Here is a 22,629-nt window from a genome sequence, read left to right on the forward strand (position 1 = left end):
GACTGTGATGCTCCCCAGGGGTACTCAGTGTTGTGCGACACCTTACCACTAGCTAACCTTAGTGGAAAGAAGTCATTTGTGCCTGCTGTGGCCCAGCTCCCTGAAACCTCTAGCCTTGCAAGCACTGACTTCCAGGTCCCTGCCCTCTCTGCACAGGTTAGTGACAGGTGCACACTAACCCCAAAGTCCTTGGAGAGTTCCCTGCAGCCTCTGTAACTGGGCACTTGCAGAAATGACTAAATAAGCTGTCCCTGAAAGAACAGGACTGGTACAACTCAGGATCAGGTTTTTTATAACATCGTAGCACTGAAATGTATCTATAGTGAAACAATCATAAGTGTATCATCAAAGGTTAAATTTTAAGAGAGAGTGAGTAAGGATAAACCGTGAGTAATAGATGGTGCTCAAGAAACTGTAGCATAGATCTTGGGCTCTGTATAGGAAATATAGAAATAGTGGAAAAGCAGTAAAGTTACCTACTATATATATCTTTCAATTAAGTAAAATTATTCAGTGTTTATAAGTTTGACATTTCTAGGCAACTTTACTGCTCTCCCACTATTTCTAAACTTTTAAAGTTTTTGTAGCAGTGGCTTTGCTTCTTTGCCACTGCCTCAGATATCATCAGTATTTTTAAGTTCCAGCTCTGACTGTTGCCAATGTGTTCTTTCTTCATTATCTTTGGTGCTTAAAACTATACAATCTCTAATAAGTTCATCTATAAGTGTGTTAATTTTGCATGAAAAAGCTAACTACTGATGTAGCCAGATTGCAATTTGTATATGGTTTCACTTTGATCTAATGCAGTAACATTATAATTCTCATATTTCTTTTAGGGACAAAGTATTTTTCTAAAGTATCTAAGGTTTTAGCTATTGTGACATTCCCCTCTGGTGTTATCTGGACCGGTGATCTGCTAGGTCACCCAAATCCTTGACTCTGGGATCCAGCCTTACGGTCCCTGCTCTGCTGTGAGAACCCCCACTCCTGGGCTGTCCATGCACAGCCTCTGGCATATAAGGTGCTCCCAGCTACTTGCAACTGAATGACACTAGCCAATATCTCCAGTCTCAGACACAATCCTAGGAACCTCCATCTTGCATGTCTTGGATGTTGTAAGCTTATATGAATTTGTCAATTTAACAAAGAAATTGATATGTACCAGGCTTGTTATCACAAGGGGAGTTTCTGACACGCCTCAAACCAAACGCACTGCTTCAGGAAGAACAAACAAACAGATTTATTAACTATAAAGTAGATTTCAAATGATTATAAGCCAAAGCATAACAAGTCAGATTTGTTCAAATGAAATAAAAGCAAAACGCATTCTGAGCTATCTTAACACCTTCAATGCCCTTATAAACTTAGATGTTTTTGACCACAGGCTGGCTAGTTGCTCTTCAGCCAGGCTTTCCCCATTAATTAGTGCTTCAGTCACTTGATGGTGGTGATGCCTGTAGATGTAGCTGGAAGACAGAGGCAAACATCTCTTCCTTTTATCATGTCCTTTCCTCACTTTTGGCTTTGCACTTCCCACCCGATCCCCGCTTTCAGAGTCAGGTGAGCATTACTGAGTCTCTCCAAGCAAGGTTGAGCAATTCCCCTGTTGTGGCCTTATGCAGGTGAGTCATTGCATTCTATCTCCCTTGCTGGAGAATGGCTATTGATGGGTTGTTTGACACCCCACCTGGGCATTGGTTATTTTCCTTGCTGTTGCCTCTGGGGAGCTAATATCTGGCTGATTCCCCAACTTACAGCATGTTTTAGTGACAACCATTCTACATAATTCTCATAACTTCATATGCATTAATGATACACATATATGGATAGAGATATGGCTTTCAGCATTTCGTAATCTTTCCCCTGATACCTGACATGCTTTATATGAAAATGAGGAATATGGACGTTACAGCATGCTCCCCCAAGGTATAGAATGTCACAGCTATATCTTGACTTTCTTCATCTGCTAGCTATAAGTGCTAACAAATTAGGAAATCCTTATGTATCACTGTATTCAGGATAACCACCTTAAGTGCTATGCTTTCTTTGTCTGGACTTGCTGCCACTTCAGTTTGTCCAGGAGGCCCTAAAATCTCTCCAGTACCCAAAGGCATGTCTTCACTGCAGTGTGTACCCCATCCTGGCTGACATGCATGAAGATACATGCTAGCCAAGTCGGCCTCTGAGCAGACACACTGCAGAGCCTCACACAGTCTGTCTTTGTAGACATCCATGCAGGCACTTCAGTGGCATGGGTTTTGTGCTAGGATTTCTGGGGCTGTGTCCCAGGAGTCTTAATGCCTCACTAACTGGAGGCATTTTAGGAATTGGTTCACAATGGATTGTGGGAGAATGCGTCTGTCATTCCTGGACCCCTGTGTGGACATGGTTTTAGCCTGCCAAAACATTTTAGATGAGGCTCTGTGCTCTCCTCCAGGTTATGGATCCAGCACCACTGGATGAACTGTTTTTGCTTCTGACTGAGCTACCCATGCAGCCGGATAGACATTTTGCAAGATGGAGGATGAGATTTCAGCAACAGTTTCCGAACCATGGAAGATGGCAGGATTTGGAGGGATGTTGATTCATGGTTGACCTGAGAAATCCCCATGCATTGTATCACAGGTTGGAGTGGAATGTTGCTCACAGCCATTGCTGAAGTAACTCAGTCCAGATTTACAAAGGTATTTAAATGACTAAAGATGCAAATAGGTGCCTAGTGGGATTTATACAAATACCTAAGCAAGTTAGACACTTAATTCCCATTGAAGTCAATGAGAGTTAGGCACTGAACCTGTTTCATGGGATTTACAAAAGCACTTAGACACCTATCTATATCTTTTGGAGGCACTTAGATACCTTTGTAAATGTAGATCTCAGTGCCTCTCGTAGCCACAAGAAAGAAGTAAAGTATTAAAGAAACCCTCACTTCTAACAGCAAGTTAGAAGCACCATACAAGAAGCCATTTGCAATGCACAACGGTAACAATTTCATTGGTCCTATATAAAATCCAGTAATTATGGTACATATTTTGAGTGTCATCTACTATCACTTTTCTTTTTATTTAACTATTTACACATGTATACACATAAATAAACATATTTTTTTATAGAGCACTCCTGCCACAGTGTGAGCAATTGAGGAAGAAGACTGTGCTAGTTAAAAAACTGGCCTGCTTTAGAGGAGAAGTCAAGGCAACTATAAAAATGAGATATAACAAATGGAAGAAAGGGGAAGTCATGAATGATAGTAATGAATATAAATCAGAAGCTAGGAATTATAGAAAATTGATAAGAGAAGCAAAGGGCCCCAAGGTTAAATCTATGGCCAGCACAGTTAATGACAATATGCAGTTTTTAAAAATATGTGTTCAGAACAAAAATAATCCTGACAATAGTATTGGTCCATTACTAAATGGCAGTGGCAGAATTATCAGTAATAATGCAGAAAAGGAGGTGTAATGTACAATAAATATTTCTGTTCTCTATTTGTGTGCAGGGGAGATAATATAGTCTCCTCATATGGTGATAACACTCTTTCCATTTCATTAGTATCTTTGGAGGATGTTCATCCAAAGCTATTAAAGTTAGACATTTTCAAATTAGCATGTCAAGATAACTTGCACTGAAGAGTTTTTTTTAAAAGAACTGGTTGAGGAAAGTGCTAGATCACTAATGGTGATTTTCAATAAGCCATGGAGCACTGGGGAAATACCGGAATACTGGAAGAAAGCTAATGTGCCTATTTTTAAAAAGGGTAAACAGGATGACCCAGTAATTACAGACCTGTCAGACTGACATTAATCCCAGAAAAATGGAGTGGCTGATACAGGACTTGATTTAATAAAGAACTGAAGGAGGGTAATGTAATTAATATAAATTAACATAGGTTTATGGAAAATAGATCCTGTCAAACTAACTTAGATATCTTTTTTTTTAATTAAATTATAAGTTTGGTTACTAAAGTTAATGTTGTTGACATAATGTATTCAGTCTTCTATAAGTTATTTGACTTGGTATTGCACAACATTTTGACTAAAAACTAGAATGATGTGAAATTAACCTGACATACATTAAATGGATTAAAAACTGACTAACTGATAGTTCTCAATGTAATTGTAAATGGGGAATAGTCATCAAGCAGATGTGTTTCCGGTGTGGTCCTCCTGGGATCAGTTCTTGGCCCTACACTATTTAACATTTTTATCAATGATCTGGGAGAAAATGTAAAATCATCACTGATAAAGTTTGCAGAGGACACAAGAATTGGAGGAGTGCTAAATAATGAAGAGGACAGATCAGTCAGACAGAGAAATCTGAATCACCTGGTAAACTGGGCGCAAGCAAACAATATATGTACATTTATACATATAGGAACAAGGAAGGTAGGCCATACATACATGATAGACTCAGGGAGCTTAATCTATTTGGTTTAACAAAGAGATGGCTAAGGAGTGACTTGATTACAGTCTATAAGTGTCTACATAGGGAACAAATATTTAATGCTCTTCAATCTAGCAGAGAAAGGTATAACATGATCCAATGGCTGGAAGTTGAAGCGAGACAAATTCAGACTTGAAATAAGGCATAAACTTTTGACTGAGAGGGTAATTAAGCATTGGAACAATTTGAAAGGCCATGGTGGAGTCTCCATTACTGACAATTTATAAATGGAGATGTTTTTTCTAAAAGATATACTCTAGGAATTATTTTGAAGACATTCTCTGGCCTGTGCTCTACAGGAGGTCAGACTAAATGATGACAGTGGTCCTTTCTGGGCTTGGAATCTCTGAATTTTCTTGCAGTTGTTCAATATACAACTTTCTCTTATTGATCTAGTCACTTTTCAGAGCATGCCTATATTTCGAGTCATACGTGATCAGTTAGGTTGCTATTGAGACTGAACTGTGGTGTGTGTTTATTTTGCGGTTGAGGTATGATGATTACAAACCCAATATCAAAGGCATAGCAAAAAATGCAACTAAAATGTGAGAATTCATATGGTAGCAGAGCACTACAACTATGCACCAAATCATCAGTAACTGTTGTCATCAGTTCTCTGTTCATTATCATATTTCATATATCATACTAGCTCCTGGGACTTGTGATGTAACAAATGAGTTCTTTCTTGGGTTGACTTTTTCCAAAAACTGAAGAAACAAGTATTTCCTAGTTTGTTCATTAAAGAAATCCATTTAGCAGAAATCCTAAAGCATTTAACCACATGCTGTTGATGGAGTTATCTTGCATTTTGGTTTTTCATAACATCTGTCTTATATTCTGCTATATTTTTCAAAGGCTGATTTTAAATTTCCTTCCACTCACTGGGAAGCTCTGATTGTTTGATCCCACTTCTGCCAGCTGCTGCTTGGTCACATGCCCATCTAGAAAAAGATAAAGTCTTGACTTTGTCTTTCAAAGAGTGTATATGTTACAAAGTGTTTGTTTTTGAAGTTCCTCTGCTTTGGTATGTAATGATCTAGAAGCTCTCTGTCTGGCAGAAGAGAAAAGGAAAAAGGTGGTTGTTGTATTCTGAATCTAAAGGGTGAGCAGTAAAGCTGTTTCTACGAGCAATTATGGCACCATTTGAGTAAATGGAGCATTCTGTGTCTCAACTAATGGAGGAATCCAAATAGAGCTGGATGAAACAAACATATTCATGAAGAATAATTTTGAACTTATATCAGAGGGGTAGCCATGTTAGTCTGGATTTGTAAAAGCAACAAAGAATCCTGTGGCACCTTATAGACTAACAGACGTTTTGCAGCATAATGCTGCAAAACGTCTGTTAGTCTATAAGGTGCTACAGGATTCTTTGTTGTTTGAACTTATATTCACACTAGACATTTGATTCAAATAATTCCACTCATCCAGTCAAGAACAGAAACAGTGCCTTGTGACCTCTGCACCCATTCAAATCTGAACAACCCAGCTTGAATTTGGATACTGAGTACTTACAAGTTGCTCGTAAATAGACTATGAATTATTTGCAGAGACGACCTAGTGAATAAATTCAAATTTAAGAAAACTGTAAATGTTTTTCAAACAATTTATTCAAAGAGGTGAAATAATTTATTGGCAACATTTTTTGCTCAGAGTATTTGTATCACTTGGGATGTTTGGGCAGAACCACGTGTCTGAAATAAAAAGTAAGAAGAACAAAACTAGGTGGTGTTTATAAAGGGATGCATTATATTCTCTTTCAATTCTTCATGCAAAAGTCTAGAATTCCTGGATAAGAAATACTTGACTTCACTAGTATATCATGGGAATTGCTTTTATCTCTTTTTGTTTAGCACTTTCCAGAAGTTTGTATTTAACTAACAAAACTACTAGATTGAAAACCATCATTTTTTGGTAAGCTCAGCAGAAGGCTACAATATTAGTGGAAATATGACTATCTTTAATTCTATTAAAAATCAGTCAAGCAGGCATATAATCAAAGATTGATATTGTTCAGTATAGTAGGCTGCTTGTAACAATTAGGAAGTGACAGGTGTTTAGAAATACGATATAAATCTTCAGTTTCTCTCAGTCTGGGACATATTATCTGGTGGGTAATTAGCAATTCACAGTTAAATCTTGAGATGCTAAGCACTGCAACAGCTGCCAGAAGTTCAACAATCCTCCTCCCATTGATTTCAGTGGGAAAGTCAACTGAATTAGCCAGCATCTTCTGTATTCTGAATCTAAAGGGTGAGCGGTAAGCTGTTTCTACTAGCAATCATGGCAGCATTTGAGTCAACAGAGCATTCAGTGTTGCCTATAGCAGGAAAATTGCACTCTAGTGTCAACATTGCAAGCTTCTTAGGGAAACAATTTGGTGAAATGAGGTAAGGGATTACTATCTTTAAAGAACCTCTTGGAATGCTCAGCATTCTGTCCTATCAGCACTCTTTGCCTTGGCTGGCCTGAAGAATGAAGGACCAATATTGGAAGCTGTGATGGGACACCCCCATATCCCAATCAGGAAAAGGCTAACAAACTCTTATGGGTCTAACCAATACTGAATAGGCACACCTGCACAGCCTGCTCCACTTGGAGGAAGTAAGCTTAGAAAGGAGAGTTAGAGGAAGGGGCAGCAATCAGGAGAAAGGCTGCTGAGCCCCAAAGTTAGCTGACTCTTGTGACAGAGCTCCTGGGAGGTAGACAGCTGCCCACAAAGACCCACCAGATCAGGTACGAGCTAACTGAAGCAGGGAGAGGTTGAAGATAGGCCCTGACCCTGGATCTAGTCATACTCAGCCTTCCTAAACAAGCTAGACCTCTATAGACTCTTTTGAAACATTCGGAGACCAAGCACCCCCATAACAGGAAGAATATTTGAGGGCTAAAGTTCTCTGAAAACACCCAAATGCAACGTAAAAGGAACCCAGCCTACCACAGAAGCAAATTTGCAGGTCCTTGGCAATGTGCCATAGGATTGCTGGGTGACTTATGACCTTTTGAGGATATTGAGACAGTCCCTGTACAAATTTGTTCTCCCATAAAGCTGAAATGGAAATGGAAATTTCACTGAATGGAAACACTAAAATAATCATTTTTGTAAGAGTTTGAATAATATTCTTGGTCTCATGTGGAAAATTATTTAATTTTATCTATGATGTGGAAACTAAATTTATTACTGGGAACCTAATCATCTTCCTACTAGATTTGTTAATATTTTTTCAATGTCCAGTGGACAATGATAAATTATAGTAATTGAGATTAGGTTAAATGAGATTGGAGACTCTCTTATTTAATGTCTGTACTATCTGGCTTGTTTTTGATGATCAGCTATTAAATTGTGAGTGACAGAAATGAATAGGTAATGTTACAGCCTAGCTAGAAAAACTGTAGAATTAAACACTGTTCTTAATGTCATTTTAAATGTGAATTTATTTTTGCTCACTTTCTGTTTCTTATTAAATGGCAGACTTTAGGGATTAGAAGAGAGATAAAGGAATCGACTTTGAATAAAGGTAATTGTACTTTTCTACCTTTTTTGCCTTGGTTAGTGTGAAAACTCTAGAAGCTTGGCCCAAATATGCCCCTATCCACATCACTAAGTGGTGCACTTGAGGATTTCTACTTTAATCACTCCTTTAATTTCCCACAGTGACACTTCTCTTGAGGTAGAAAACCACTATCCACATTCCTTTCTCTTGACTTCTGTTCTATAAGCATCTCAGACTTTATTTAACACCTAATACAAAATGTTGTATCCAGTCCCTGAATCTAGGATAAAAACAAGTATGCTCAATCTCAAACCCCACTAGCCAGTTTGTAACCCTATAACAAATTAGTACTAGGTTTGGGATATATAGCGTTTGTGAATTAAAAAGCATATGTCCATACAAGCAATGCTGCACCTCAGACTTGAACTTTTATAACTGCAAAATACTAGAAGATAAGAATAATCAATTACTGTTCCAGATTAAATTATTTGTGATCCATTTGCCCTGTAATAAATCACTTTTTGTTCAGGATTAATAAAATTCCCTGGTTGATGCATAAACAGTCTTTGAGTTTCCAGAAAGTGCTTAAGTGTTAATTCTATGAAACCAAGACAGGACACAGAATTACTTGGTGTGTTCAAATTCCAAGATACGTCAGAGTTTTCTCACTTCATGCATTACTAACTTCCCCTTCAGAGGAAGAATACATTCCAATAAAATATATGGCTAAATATACACATTTATATTCTTTAAAAATCACAATCTAAAATAAATATGTAGTAGACTTGAATGCTTGCAGAAATACATATGGGCAAGTATAACTAAATTCATAAACCATTCCACGGAACTTATGACCTTTCAAAATGAAGCACAAGAAACTCATGTGAACATGGCAAATATACAGGTCAATGGACAGGCTAGGTGATTTTATAGCTTCTATTCAACAAGTTTTTTGCTGCTATTTTGACTCAGCTGGCATAGGCAATAGTGACTTGAGAACTTAATTATATGTGGGTTAAGTGCTTTTGCCTTTTAAAATGTCATATACTCAATATTTAATGTCTAAATGCCAGAGAATCTCATTGGATGTCAAATGTGCAGCTGGCTGACTTAGCTCGAGCCCTTTAACGCATAGCCCCTGCACTGCTGTAACTCCATCCTTGTCTAACTGGCAGTATGATGTATTTTTGATAAATTGGGAAAGTAATTGAAGAACATCAGAAATGAATGATATGCCTAGGCTGCCTTGTTAGATCTATTTTGCTGAAAAGTAATCCACAGTAAGAGAGTGCTTAAATATTCAATCACATCCAACACCTAAATAATCAAACCATCGTATGAGTGCAAACTTAAAAAGCTCTGGCTCACTTTAAAATGATGGGGTTTTAGCTTTGGGTGAAACTGCTATATTGAACACTGAAATGTAGAGCTCTGAGAACCAATCCCCAGCTATTCAGTGAAAGTATTCTTTGCTGAGAAGTGCAGCATCCAGTCAAAAGAGAGTACTTTTATCAATCAAAAGCAGTTGTTCTACATTGCTATAATCCTGTGTAATGTAGTGTACTGACTTTTCAATGTTCAAAAGAGGAACCCTTTTGGGTTGACAGCATCATATTCCAAACTTATCCCTGAAATCAAACAAATACCATTGCCTCTGCTATGGGGGTTAGCTAGGACCAGCAAGTTTAAACGAGTGGTTTGGCTTGGTGAGTGATCACTGTCCCACCAGAAAGTATCTAACCTGATCACCTTGCTTGATAGAACACAGAGAGCAGCCAGGCTATTAGCACATAGAGCTAGGAAGGGGACTCTTCTATTCTTTAGGCAATTTGTTTCTTTATAATTGTTGCTGTTCACAACCACAAAGAAACAGCAGGTCTGGGGGACATGAGGTAAAAGGTCTGTCTACACTGCAGCTGGGATCGTGCGTCCCAGCCTGGGTAGACAGACTCATGCTAGCTCTGCTCTAGTTAATGACTAAAATTGCCATGTTGGTATTGCAACACAGGCAATGGCTCTGGTAGCCACCCAAGTTCAGACCCAGGGCAGGTGGGGCTTGGACTCCAGCAATAGCCCAAGCTGCTGCCTGTGCAGCAATGTCCACATTGCTATTTCTAGAGCAATAGCATGAATGGAACTAGCATGAGTCTGTCTACCCGGGCTGGAAGACATGCTCCCAGCTAGACATACCCAAGAAGTTCTGCTGTGGATCTTATGTTTTTGTTTGGTTTGCTCTTTCAAAAAGTCTAAAGAAAAAAACGATTCCAGGAAACAGGAGAAACTTTAGTTAACCAAAGTCCAGTGTGATGGATCACCAAAGAGGGGGCTACAATTGCTATTAGCCCCTTCCTCATGTTAGTATCCTTTCTGTCGTCCAGGTAAGGGGAAAGGTCCTGAACCAGGAAGTAGCCAGGTCTCTTTGTGGGTGGGAGCTTCATGGCAGCAGGGAGCTGGAGAGAAGCCCGAGAAACTGTGGAGAGAGCTGCATGTGAAACTGTCAAATGGCTGTCAGATGATAAAGCTGAGTGCAGGTCTCTGTGGGACTATGGGGGAGCAGCAGGAGTTGGGCAGGGAACATGCATAGATGGGCTACAGTAAAAGATAGGTCTGGCCTGGTACCCTGCAAGCACCTACTTGCTGGAAGAGAGCCTGGACTGGAGAGGGCAACCCGCATACTAGGCCCAAAGAGCCCTGACTCTTGATTTGGACTTCCCCCAGGAACCCAAATGACAACTGCTATTACTCACTTTCAACTGTAACTGTCTAAATCTCTGTACTTAGAGTATCTGCAACTTTTCCCTTTCCTGCCAGCCCTAGGAAAATACATTTTTCCTTAGCCATGTGTCTCAGTAGTTATGGGGAGCCAGAAGATCTAGCTGCTGAAGCATCAACAGTGCTTGTCTGAGTTGTAGTACCTCTGCCATTGCTACTGACACCTTAGGACTGTGGTGTACTGGGAAGCCACAATAATTACACTAGTTTACCTTATTATTGAGTAAGATGCCTTGTTCCAACTGCATCTCACCTGGAAAAAAAATGTATTAGCCTAGTATACTTCAAAGGCATCTCAGCCCATTCAAGAAAATTGCATTTACATTTATTTAAATGATGTGGATTCATTCACCTTTTTTTGTAAAAAGCATATTATAGATGTTTCAAAACTGATTGTTCAGTTCATTTGAAGAGAATGAAGACATCTTATCCCACCTATTTACAGGAATACAGACGTAAGTGTGTATGTATGTAGGCAATGTACATTGTGTTCTCATGTACATGTAAAGTTGCCTAGGTTACCATTTCCATGCCAAGGAAAAGGTAACTAGGCAACATCCACTTTTTCCTCTCTCTTTCCTTGCAGAAAGAGGACAATATCAGAAGACCCACATCTTGGGTCAGAACCTGAAACAGAATAGAGGTGTTTCCTATTTCTACTAATTTTCCTATGTCATCTTTAAGGATTTCTTCATCCAATGTGACATAACAGGACATTCATGCATACAGTTCTCCTGGACTTTGTCAGTTGTTTTTTAAACATTAATGTTTGTATAGCCCACGTGTGTTCACTGCAATATTTAGAGGTGTAAATAAGGAAAGAAACAGTGGAAAGGATACATTATTTCTTGGATTTTGTTTTGAGTACTCTGGGTGCTTGCAGACTTGCAGGAACTGAGAGGGGTGACTCTGCTGGATGGGCCAGAATGACCCAGGTGTTGGATAAGGTGAAAACTAGGCATGCTCATAATTTGCTTGAAACTACTTAGATTATTTCAAGTGTGGGCAAATAGCCTGGGAGGACATATCCACAGTCATTCTCTGAGAGTGGAACCAGTGGGAACTTAAGTGGGGGGAATTTATAAATGGAAGGAATGGGAACCAGTCTGAAGAACTCTGCATTAGACCAGCACAAGGACCAGAAGGATCTTCTGTAAGGACAGATAATGTTCCACAGATAATGCTAGTTTTGTTGGATTTAGACTGCAGGCTCCCTTGCCCTAGAGGAGAAGAGAACTAGAATTTTCTTCAGGTTATACAAATTGTAGATGGCTGTTGGGGAGCCTGTGGGACTATCTGTTTCCCATATTTAAGGAGCGGGTGTGTTCTACAGAGGATTTGGACCCATTCCATAGAGATTGAAAAGGTAAATCCTCCCAGAGAAGAGCTCTAGGAGAGTGTGTGTATGTGTGCATGCACAACGTTATATTGCATTTGTACCTGTGGTAGTAACAAGTACTAGAACTTGGGGAACGCCCCCTCCCCCTGATTGTTATCTTAAAAAAATTATTGACAATATTCACAGTTGTTTCATGGGTTAAACTGTTATGCATTTATACACACACACACCAGTAAATTATGTATTTATATATACACAACATATGTAGACTTAGTAAATACATTTTTTTCTTTACTATTTTTTGTCACTTCCATTCTCTCAGAGATTTAACTCTGTATCATATATACATAGATAGGCATGTTCAAGCCCTGAAAAGACTAGACTTTGGTATGTACCCCAGCAGAAAGATAAGCTGAGGTACAGGAAAGAGGAAAGACATATTATACCTAACATTTCCACAAGCCCATTGCATTTTAAATCTTTTTAATATTTTCAGGCAAAATCCTGAGGTTCCGTTCACATTGAAATTAATGGGAATTTGTGTAACACTGAGTAAGACTTAAGGGTCTTTGCCTGTAATCAAAATATTTTGCTATTTGTGTATAGTAGACGATTGAGACAATTTTCTCTTTACCTATGGTTCCCTCACTCAGGGGAATTGTATTTGTATGGACAGCTCTACACTTAAAATGCTGCAGTGGTGCAGCTGCACTGCTGTAGTGCTTCAGTGAAGATGCCACTATGCTGACGGGAGAACTTCTTCCCTTGATGTAGTTAATCCACCTCTGCGAGAGCCGGTAGCTATGTCAATCGGAAAAGCCTGCATGTTGACCTAGCTCTGTCTACGCTGGGCATTAGGTCAGTATAACTGCATTGCTCAGGGGTGTGGATTTTTCATACCCCTGAGCAACATAGTTATAGCGGTATAAGCCTATATGTTTAGTCTTTGGCATCTCTTCTGCATATTTGTAGTTGTATTTTCTCATTTATATTTATGACCTGACCTTCTTTATTTATATAACATGCCACAGTTGTTCCCTCTTGGGAAATTAAACCGTTTCTTGTATTCCAGGCATTTGTTTAAAAAAGAACACCAGGATCGCCTTTTCCTGCTAGTGTGTGGTGCTGCCTCCCTGGCCCCATGTTGCCCACCCCAGACAGGGCTAGGGGTTTAAAGGTGGGAATGTAGTGGCCAGGTGGGGTCATGTATCCTCATCCACTACTGTCTCTAATCAGCAATGGTAAAACTGTTCATCTGTTGCCTCCCCAGGTTACATTAACCTTTCCGCTGTGCCCCCTTCAGACTGGGAACCCCCATTTGATTTAACATTTTCTTTCACTTTATGAATAAAACAATAAGTTATCCCTGGTTCTAGGCACTTGTGATAAATCTTTAAAGCAATGCAATCAACTAGTGAATAACAAAATGAGCAGCAAGATTTTATCCCATAGAAAAAGACAATTTTAAACGATATGGTGTTTTTCTTCCACAACAGCCAGCCCTCAGCCTGCTTTCTTCTCCCCAAAATCCAAACAAATAGTTGGGTTTGGAAGTTCACCCTTATGGTCAGCAGATGCAGGCTACTTGGAGTGGAGCGAGTTCCAAAGTCAAAACTCCTCATGGAAAATTCTCTGCCAGCAAGTTCTTATCCCTTAGATCCAGGGGCTCCAGTTTAAGAGCTTCCAGCTTGATTCCAGTTTCAGCAGTATGGTATTGGGAGAGGGGCAGTAATACGGTTAGGTGAGTCCCAAGCGATTCAGGGCTTTAAAGCCAACACATTATGCTCATCTGAAAGCTAACCAGCAGCCATTGGTGTATTGTGCCTTTAGCTCAATAAGTGAGACACCACATGTTGCACCATTTTCAGTTTCCAGATAGATTTAGAAGTTATGTGAATCTGCAGAGCATTGTATTTCTCTTACCTAAAATCAAGATGACACAGACTTAAACAAGTATCACATGGCACCCATTTGAAAAAAAGAGTTGCTACTTCCTGGCACGTAAAGATGGGGGTCGGGAGAAAGCTGTTCTAGTTTTTGCTTCTATATGACCTTCTAACAGCAGCGGGAACTCTAACCAGCCCCCTAGTTGTAATCTTGAGTAACAAACAGTGCATTCACACCCTCACTTTAAGGGGCCAAATAGCTTTTCAAGTTGTTTACTCCCAGCATAGCAATCTTCCATTAGTTTTATCAGGACAGTGCATCATGCAGTTAGCCCTCATCTGTACCTCAATCTCCCCAAGATTCTAGGTAAGTTCTTGACTACTACAGCTGCTTTGAGCATTTAGAAACAGAGTTAGGCATTATCAGCGTACAGAAGGCCTCTTTCTATGCCCCTCCCTCAACAACTTTGCATACATTAATGCTGGTTGGAACTTTTTTTTTCTTTCTACAGAAAATGTTGACTTTTCAGAGAATAATAAAAAAAAATATTTTGGCAGAAAAAATGTAAATATATTGATTTGGAAATGCCACCACAGTGCCTCATAAAAGCTGTAGTTTAAGTGGCTCATGTTCCCATTATCCTTTATAGACTGGGCTTTCTGATCAGACTAGACTTCTCAAGATGCATCACAATCTCTCTGCTTGAACAGGGGAGGCAGGGCATCATGGGAGTCTGATGTCCCGCCCACCCCATGCATGAAGTCCAGCTGAAGAAGCTATAGAAGAGAATGGGGACATGAGACAACTGAACTAAAACTCCCAATGAGCACCCTGGCAGTGCTTTTTCATTTTGGAATGTTCAATTTTGATGAAAAAAAATCAAAACATTCTACAGAAAGCAGATGCTTCCAGTAAAAAAAAGAAAAGAAAAGAAAAGAAAAGAAAATGTGTAGTTGAAAATGCGAAGTGTTGGGTTTCATGCATTCTTAGTCCCTCGTCCTGATACCACTGGACAGGTGAAGTGATGGTCCTGTGGAAAGAAGGGCTCAGGTAGCCTTGTAAGGTGATATATATCCATCTGCAAAGGGAAAAAACCCTGTGAAAGGATCTACTCTCCACAGGCACTGTCTTGTGGTCAGGTTAGGGCATGACAGGGATGCTGCTGTCTCAGTACCCCCTGTTGATAGCTGCTTCGGCCCTGAGGTGGACTGTCCCCTTCTGTGCTTTCGCCCTTGGGCTGCACCACAAGTTATGATCATGCCTTTTGGGATAAGAAGGAGTCCAACAAAGGGCTAGTTCTGCTGCTCAGCAAGTGTCCTCAGGCTTGTAACTCTCTGGAATATAGGGTCTTTGTAATCCTGAGTCTCCAGTATCAGAGAGGCTTTTTTGCCTCCAGACCCATTGGGAGAGGGGGTAGGAGAACCCAGGCCCACCTTCTCCACCGGTTTCTGATCTGGGACCCAAAGGTAGGTGGCTGAGTCCTTCACCCTGACACGCTATGCAGCTGCCTCCCTGGATCACTTTCTACCAGCCTCCCCATACATGAGGGAAAAGAAAAGGCTTGTAAACAAATAAAAGTAAGAAATCCCCAACCTGCAAATTTCCAGCATCTTTTCCCCTCAGCAGGCCAGGTATACCATCAATAATCAGGGGCCCCACCAGCTGGGGCTCCCACAGTCCTCCTTTGTGGTCCTTCAGAGTGTAGATCTGCTCACCTCCATTAGCTGCCTGCAAGTGAGCTACTCTGTTCCCCTTTTCAACTTTTCCTCCAGCCTGTGCATGCATTGCAGATGTAGTGGGTCAGAGCTGCCAGGGCTTAGAGCAGCTCCCTTAACCTCTTCCTGCAGAGGGGATGGCTCTCTAGAAGAGACCTCCACCTCTTTCTCCGATCCAGCCCTGACTGAGCTACAGCTCCCTCCACTTCCAGTGAGGAAGGCAGGGTGGGGTTGGCTCTGCCCACCAGGGGCAGAGGGAGGCCACTCTGCCTCGTTACACTGTTCATTGCTATATATGTGCACCGTATGGAACCAGGAAAAGTCTCAAATTCCAGAAGTCTGAATTTTGAATCTGGTCATGAAATTATTTTTATAGATAGGTTTTGTTCTGTTTACCTCCCTGTGGCAGCCCCTCCTAGATATAATAGCAGGAGTATGGGGAGATGAAAGACTTCACATATAATTACCATACACCAATAAAATGTTAAGTATGCAAGACACAAATAGAGACATTATCTGACCCAAACAGCTTACAGACAAAGATCAATAAAAAATTACTCAGAGAGATGCAGGTTATAGCAATGACTTTAAACATATATGCATGTAAATTGGTGGTAGTATATGGTGTCGCAGGGCAACATCTGCCCAGTAAGAGATAAGAGGCCAGTGCACCAGTAACTGACCATCTGAACCCCTATTAGGCTTAAGAGTGGGCACCTGAGTCTTAAAGGGGAGGTACGTTAGAGAGCTGGAAAGTCCGAGCCTGTGAGAAGTCTGACACAGGAGAGATGGGTGACTGCTGCCTGACTGAGATCTAGGAAGCAGCGAGCAAGAGCTGGCAGGAGTTGCTTGGGAGAGAGCTTCAGGAAACCCAGTAGAAAGAACTGAGTTTGGATGGTACCAGTGACAGGAGTGCTGTGAGAACTGACTAAAGCTGGGGACCCTGAGGAGCAGAAGGCTTGGGCAGTTTTTCCTAGGAAAAGGGGACAATCCAGTGAGGTCAGAGGAGCTCAGCCCAGAAGCAAGATTGGTGTTGTGGGAGGGTAGATCCTCCTGAGCAGGTGCAGGGCTCCCAGGCAAGGAGGCCAGGGAGTGGAACTTGTGGGGAACCTTATGGGCAAAAAATGTGAGTGAAGAGCTGTGGGAAGACTGGTCACTCTCAGGCAGGGAGGCTGGGAGACAACAGATACTGTGAACAAAGTGCTGTGATTGACTCTCAGGTAGGTAACTTGGAGTTGATGTCCTTGACGAAAGGAATGGGAAAAACCTGTTGTATCTTTGTTTATTGTGGAAACGGTAGAATGGTTTTTATTAGAAGGTTTATGGGGAATTACTGCACTAGTGTATATGAAAAGAATTATGCCCAGAGGCAGGCTTAATATCAGATACTGACATTGTTTCTTTTATAAGTGAACCAAAGGTAAACTGGGCTAGTGAACCCTATCATGTTCTGCCTGGTACTGGATGGTACCTGAGGTGTGGGGATTGTCTTTTCACATATGGGTTGAGGTTTTTTTATATGACTCTCAGGAGGGGGAGCTTTTCAGGAGGGGTTTACATGAAGAACAGGTATGCGCTTGGCATATTGGGATAAGGAAGTGTTCCAGGAAAGCCAGTGGCATGGGAAAAAAAGCATGAAGATGAGCGTAGAAAAAGGAAATAAAGGAAACAGTAGAATTGGCAAAGCAAAGGGAGCAGGAAGAGATGTGATAAGAAACCAGCAGTGGAGATATAGGCAGAGATGGAGCTTTGATATTCTTGGGGGCAAGGAGAAGATGCCTAGACTTTTTTTTTTGATAGGTGAGGGATGCAATCCTTTCTCTTCCACCCACAACAGACTTTAAAGAAAACATGGAGTACAGAGAAATCTGAAAGCAGTGTGAAATGATTTAAAAGATGCTTAAACGAATATTTGAGGAGGGGGAAGGGAGAATCTGTTTTTTCTTCCTGTAGTCACAAATATGTCCATCTCAGCTGAACACAAACCAGAACAGTTATCTCCCATTCTGTAAAGTTATATGGAAGAAAATACAACCAATTAAATGATGTAATAGAAATGGAACATTTGTATGCTCCTCTCGTGCTTCTTTCCTCCTATGTGGATTCTGAGTGGTTATCTGCCTTTGAGTATTAAAACACACTTGTCTTTCCATTATCTGGAGGAATATAGGAATTGATCTGCAGGAGAAGTGAGGTTCGGCCTCCCTTTTGTGACTGCAACTTGCAACAATGAAATTTGTGCCTGCATGAATGCACACCTGCATTCAGAGAATGTGTGCTTCTACTTACATGATTAGTGCCTGCTTTTCAGTAGTAGGTTTTCCATGGGGTTTGCCTCATAAATAAGGATTACTGTAAGTAAATACCTCAGGATTTGGTCTCTGCTGTTGCCCTTTTCCAAGATTTAGGTTGACCCTATATATCTTCATATTTATGTATTTCTTCAGGTTAAAAGATAAGTTATTTCTAAGAAGGCAGATTCTGAAACACTTGTGATTACTACTTACTTACATTGTTATGCAAATAATTCACTTGGTTTCAGGGTTACTATGCATGAGTCAGGGTGGTAGAATTTGTACTAAGCTGTTGAAATATTGTTTGCATTATTATAAAACTTGAAAGGCTGTTAGTCCACATGATGAGAATGAAATGACAGAGTATTTATTTGCTAAAAATGCATGTCATTGGTTAAGTGGCATCCGCCACTGTTATCAGTGAAAGGTGGCTTAAGTGTTACTTGGGTGTATTTAGTAAATACAATAGTTGTGAAAGAAGGGAGAGTTTTATTTCATTATGATCTCAATAGAACACCTACAGCAGTTGTTTTAGTGTTGTATCGCATCCAAAGACCTGACATGGATTTTTGTATGGGTGTTTCATACATCATTATTGAGATCATAATGACTCATAAGAAACTCAATTGAAGAACAATTATGGTTTTAATGGCTTAAAAATCCTACATATATCAGAAAAGTGAGTCTTCATGTTATAAAATTGTATAATATAATTGCATTTCCCATTAACTACTATATACTCTAAGAATTCTTGTCCATTGTGGGACCATTCACCACTTATTAAGATCATAAAGAAGCCTCATCATGGGATATAATTAGGGATGAGTGAACCAATCTAGATATATTAAAAACCAGAAATCTCAACTCTTTGCCCTAAATTTGCACTGACCCATACTCCTTTTTCTTTTCCCTTTTCCTTTTTTTTTTTGAGGTTTGAAAAATAATTGGTAAACGTACTTTTTCTTCCATTTACACATGTTACTTCTGCATTTCCTGGTTTATACCAGGACTCAAAATGGAAGTATCAGAATACCACAGAAAATGTTTTGAGATTTTTGACCTTGGAACTTAGAAGTACCAGAAATCTCTTTTTATAATATTTTCATTCTGCTTTCTAGATCAAAGTGGTTTTCAGAACTAAATACTTGAAATACTAGGCAAACTTTTTGACATTAATTCCTCACTGGAAATTGTGGGGAAGATTATGGGTTAGTTCCTTATTTAAATAAGCTATATTTTTTGAACAAATATCAATGTAAAAATTATACTCATGATATTTTTCCATGGTCGGTTATTACTTCAGCTAACAGGTAAAAGGTAAAATTATTTTTAACTAGGAAGTAGAAAAGTTAGCACTAGTTCCTATCAAATACATACAATGCATGTAGTTATGAAAGTCTGCAGTTTCTAGTAGGACAAAAGTTCAGTACAAGCAGGGACTTTAAAGTAAGAACAATACATTTTATTTTTATCACTATGGCAGATCTTCCTTATCAGAACATGACTGAAGTGAAAGAACAAAAAAGGAAGAACTCTATGACAAGGATAAACTGTTTAGACATTTTTTTTCTAAAAAAAACAAAAAAAAAAAAAGCCTGACACTATTTACCATACTGTTTCCTTTATCTTTGAGTGCTAACAAATTCTAAAAACTGACCTACTGACCTCCAAAATATTTAAATTGGTTGATTCCCATCAATATTTCTAAGCAAAATATGTTTATTAACACAATAAAGGGTTTCTTGTGTATTGGAAATGCGAGACATTTATATATCCCTCTTTTGTAGCTTGGTTAAAAGTTACAAAACAAAGGCTAGGAATAAATGGTCAGTTTCCACAGTAGAGAGAGATAAATAATGGGGTTCCCCCCAAGGAGCTATACTGGGACCTGTGCTGTTCAACATATTGATAAATGATCTGGAAAGGGGGGTGAACGCTGATGTGGAACATTTTCCAGACAATACAAAATTACTTAAGATAGTTAAGTCCAAAACTGACTGAAAAGAGTTACAAAGGGATCTCACAAAACTGGGTGACTGGGTGACAAAATGGCAGATAAAATCCAGTGTTGAGAAATACAAAGTAATGCAAATAGGAAAACGTAATCCCACCTATGCATACATAATAATGGGATCTAAATTAGCTGTTACCACTCTAGGAAGTTATTGGAGTCATTGGGGATAGTTCTCTGAAAACAGCTGCTCATTGTGTAGCAGCTAAAAAAGTGAACAGAATGTTAGGAACCATTAGGAAAGGGATAAATAATAAAACACTGTAAATCCATGGCATCTGTACACCTTGCATATTTTATGCAGTTCTCCTCACCCCATCACAAAAAAGCTATATTGAAATTGCGAAAGATGCAGGAAAGGGCCACAAAAATGATTAGCGATATGGAACAGCTTCCCTATGAGGAGAAATTAAAAAGACTGGGACTGTTCAGCTTAGAAAAGAGACGATTAAGAGAGGGATAGTCTATAAACTTATGGATGGTGTGAAGAAAGTGAATAGAGAATTTACCCCTTCACATAACACAGGGTCATGAACCAGGGGTCACGTGATGAAATTAATCGGCAGCAGATTTAAAACAAACATAAGGAAGTACTATTACTTGGCTGTTAACAAGATGGTCAGAGATGCATCCCCATGTTCCTGGTGTCCCTAAACTTCCAAATGCCAGAAGCATCTGACATTTGCCACTATCAGAGACAGGCTACTGGATAGGTGGACCATTGGCCTGATACTTATGTTCCTATTATAGACTTGACTGGATTGCATATATAACTGAACAATAGTAATGTGTGCTTTTCAAATGCTTCCTCTGCCCTTAAAGTAATCATGCTATATTATGGGGAACTGTTCTGTTAATTATAACTCTATACAATTACCATGTCTGAATAAAATAAAAATCCTCCAGAATTGATTACATTTCAGTCATTCATAATTAAAATGTTCATTTCAGAAAATTCAATTGATCATATATTTCATAATCTATTCTGTTGTAGTACTAGTTTAGTGGAGATTCTTGGGTCTTGTGTGTTATGTCCTCTTGTATTTAGATGGGCCCATATATCCCATCTAAATACAACAGGACACGAAACACATAAGGTACAGCAGACAAGGAAGTGATAGGAGACATACTGAGAGAGGATTATTTTTACAATTTAATATTGTAAATATAAATAGAGCCCTGCATGAATACAAATTTATATCTGTGGATATGGATATCTGAGAATATAAATCAGTATCCACAGAACTACAGGACTCTACTAGGAACTGCAGCAGTGAAAGGAGGAGAACATGGGGCTATCGCTCCCAGGGTGCTGGCAGCTCCTCTGGCGTGGTTGTACCGCCCCCAGTCCTACCCCCACCTCTTTCACGCAGCTGTTTGCATCTCCTGTCTGGGGCTGGTACAGCTGCGCCTTAGGAGCTGCCTGTGTGGGCCGCTGGCTCCTGGGAGCGGTGGCCCAATGTTCTGCTCCTTTTGCTGCTGCAGTTCCTGGAAGAGTCCTGCAGTTCCACGAATACCATTTTATATCCACATCTGTGGATATAAATTTATATCTGTGTAGGGATCTAAATATAAATATATATGTAAATATAAAAACTGAGGATCTAATTCTGCTCTCACAGAGGTGAGTATTAGGTATAGCTTTACTGATGGCAGTGGTGATACTGTAGTTTGGTGAGGTGAAAATCAGGCTCCTAAGACTGTAATTCCTTCTGTGGCCAGGGACAAATCACTTCAGGTCTGATTGATGATATTACCAGACTCTCTTGGTAGGATTCAAGCCTTCTGCATTGCTGGGAGGAACATTGTTCATAATTAAGATACAATGGGCTTATTAAGAACACCACACACCGTAATTTGGCTCAATAAAACAAAGCTGAACATAAAGTGAATTACATCTGAGGGAAATGAAAATATGATGGACTACTACCCAACCTATTCAATATAAAAAAAGACTGTGAGAGTTTGTGTTTGATTTGTGAAGGGCTAAGTGAGCCTAAACATTACTGTTGCTTATGTGTTTCATTTAGGCAATCTAGTAAATATGAATTATTACTCTGAAATGTGGATTCTCCTTGTGAATTTCTGTTGATTTAGAAAACTTCTGTACAATTTCTAATCAATTAAAATCCATTTTTTCCTCATTTTAGTCATCAGCATTACGTTTCCTTAACAACTTAGTTAAGTCAGTTGCTCTCACTTTTACTTTTTCATAAAAAATATGTATGTGGCTGTCCCAGATTTTCAGCATTTACACTCAAAAATAGCCATGTGTAATTAAATAATACTTAGAACTATTCAAATATGGAGCTCACAGCATTTTACGGAGATAGATAAGTATTATCATGTCACTTTTTATAGATGAGGAAACTAAGTCAGGAAGGTTAAGTGTTTTATCCGAAGTCACACATTAGGTCAATGCAGCAGTAGGAATAAAACCGTGATTCTCAGTCCACTACTAGTGAACCACATTGTGTTAACAAGACCCTCTCATTGTTCAATGTTAAACTGTTTAAAACGAGATTTGGGGTTTGGTATACAGAGACCTCAGTCTGCTTTAGTACCATAGCAAACACCATTTAACTTCCCTTTAACCTTATTTTTAAAGTTACACAGAGGAACAAAAAAATGAAAGCATTTGAAATGTAAAGTATTAAATAATTCATTTAAAAAA

The 22,629-nt window shown here is 39.5% G+C and overlaps 1 long non-coding RNA gene across 1 annotated transcript in view; it reads left to right on the forward strand.

Annotated features, from left to right (window-relative positions):
- The window catches only part of LOC120405764, a 156,930-nt gene that overhangs the window by 82,361 nt on the left and 51,940 nt on the right, over positions 1–22,629 (forward strand). Inside the window, exon 3 of the long non-coding RNA XR_005598840.1 lies at positions 7,916–7,961. This is a non-coding gene — a long non-coding RNA (uncharacterized LOC120405764). The remainder of the gene's footprint in view (positions 1–7,915; positions 7,962–22,629) is intronic.

The sequence above is a fragment of the Mauremys reevesii genome, linkage group 5 (assembly GCF_016161935.1).
Source record: "Mauremys reevesii isolate NIE-2019 linkage group 5, ASM1616193v1, whole genome shotgun sequence".
NCBI lineage: Eukaryota > Metazoa > Chordata > Testudines > Geoemydidae > Mauremys > Mauremys reevesii.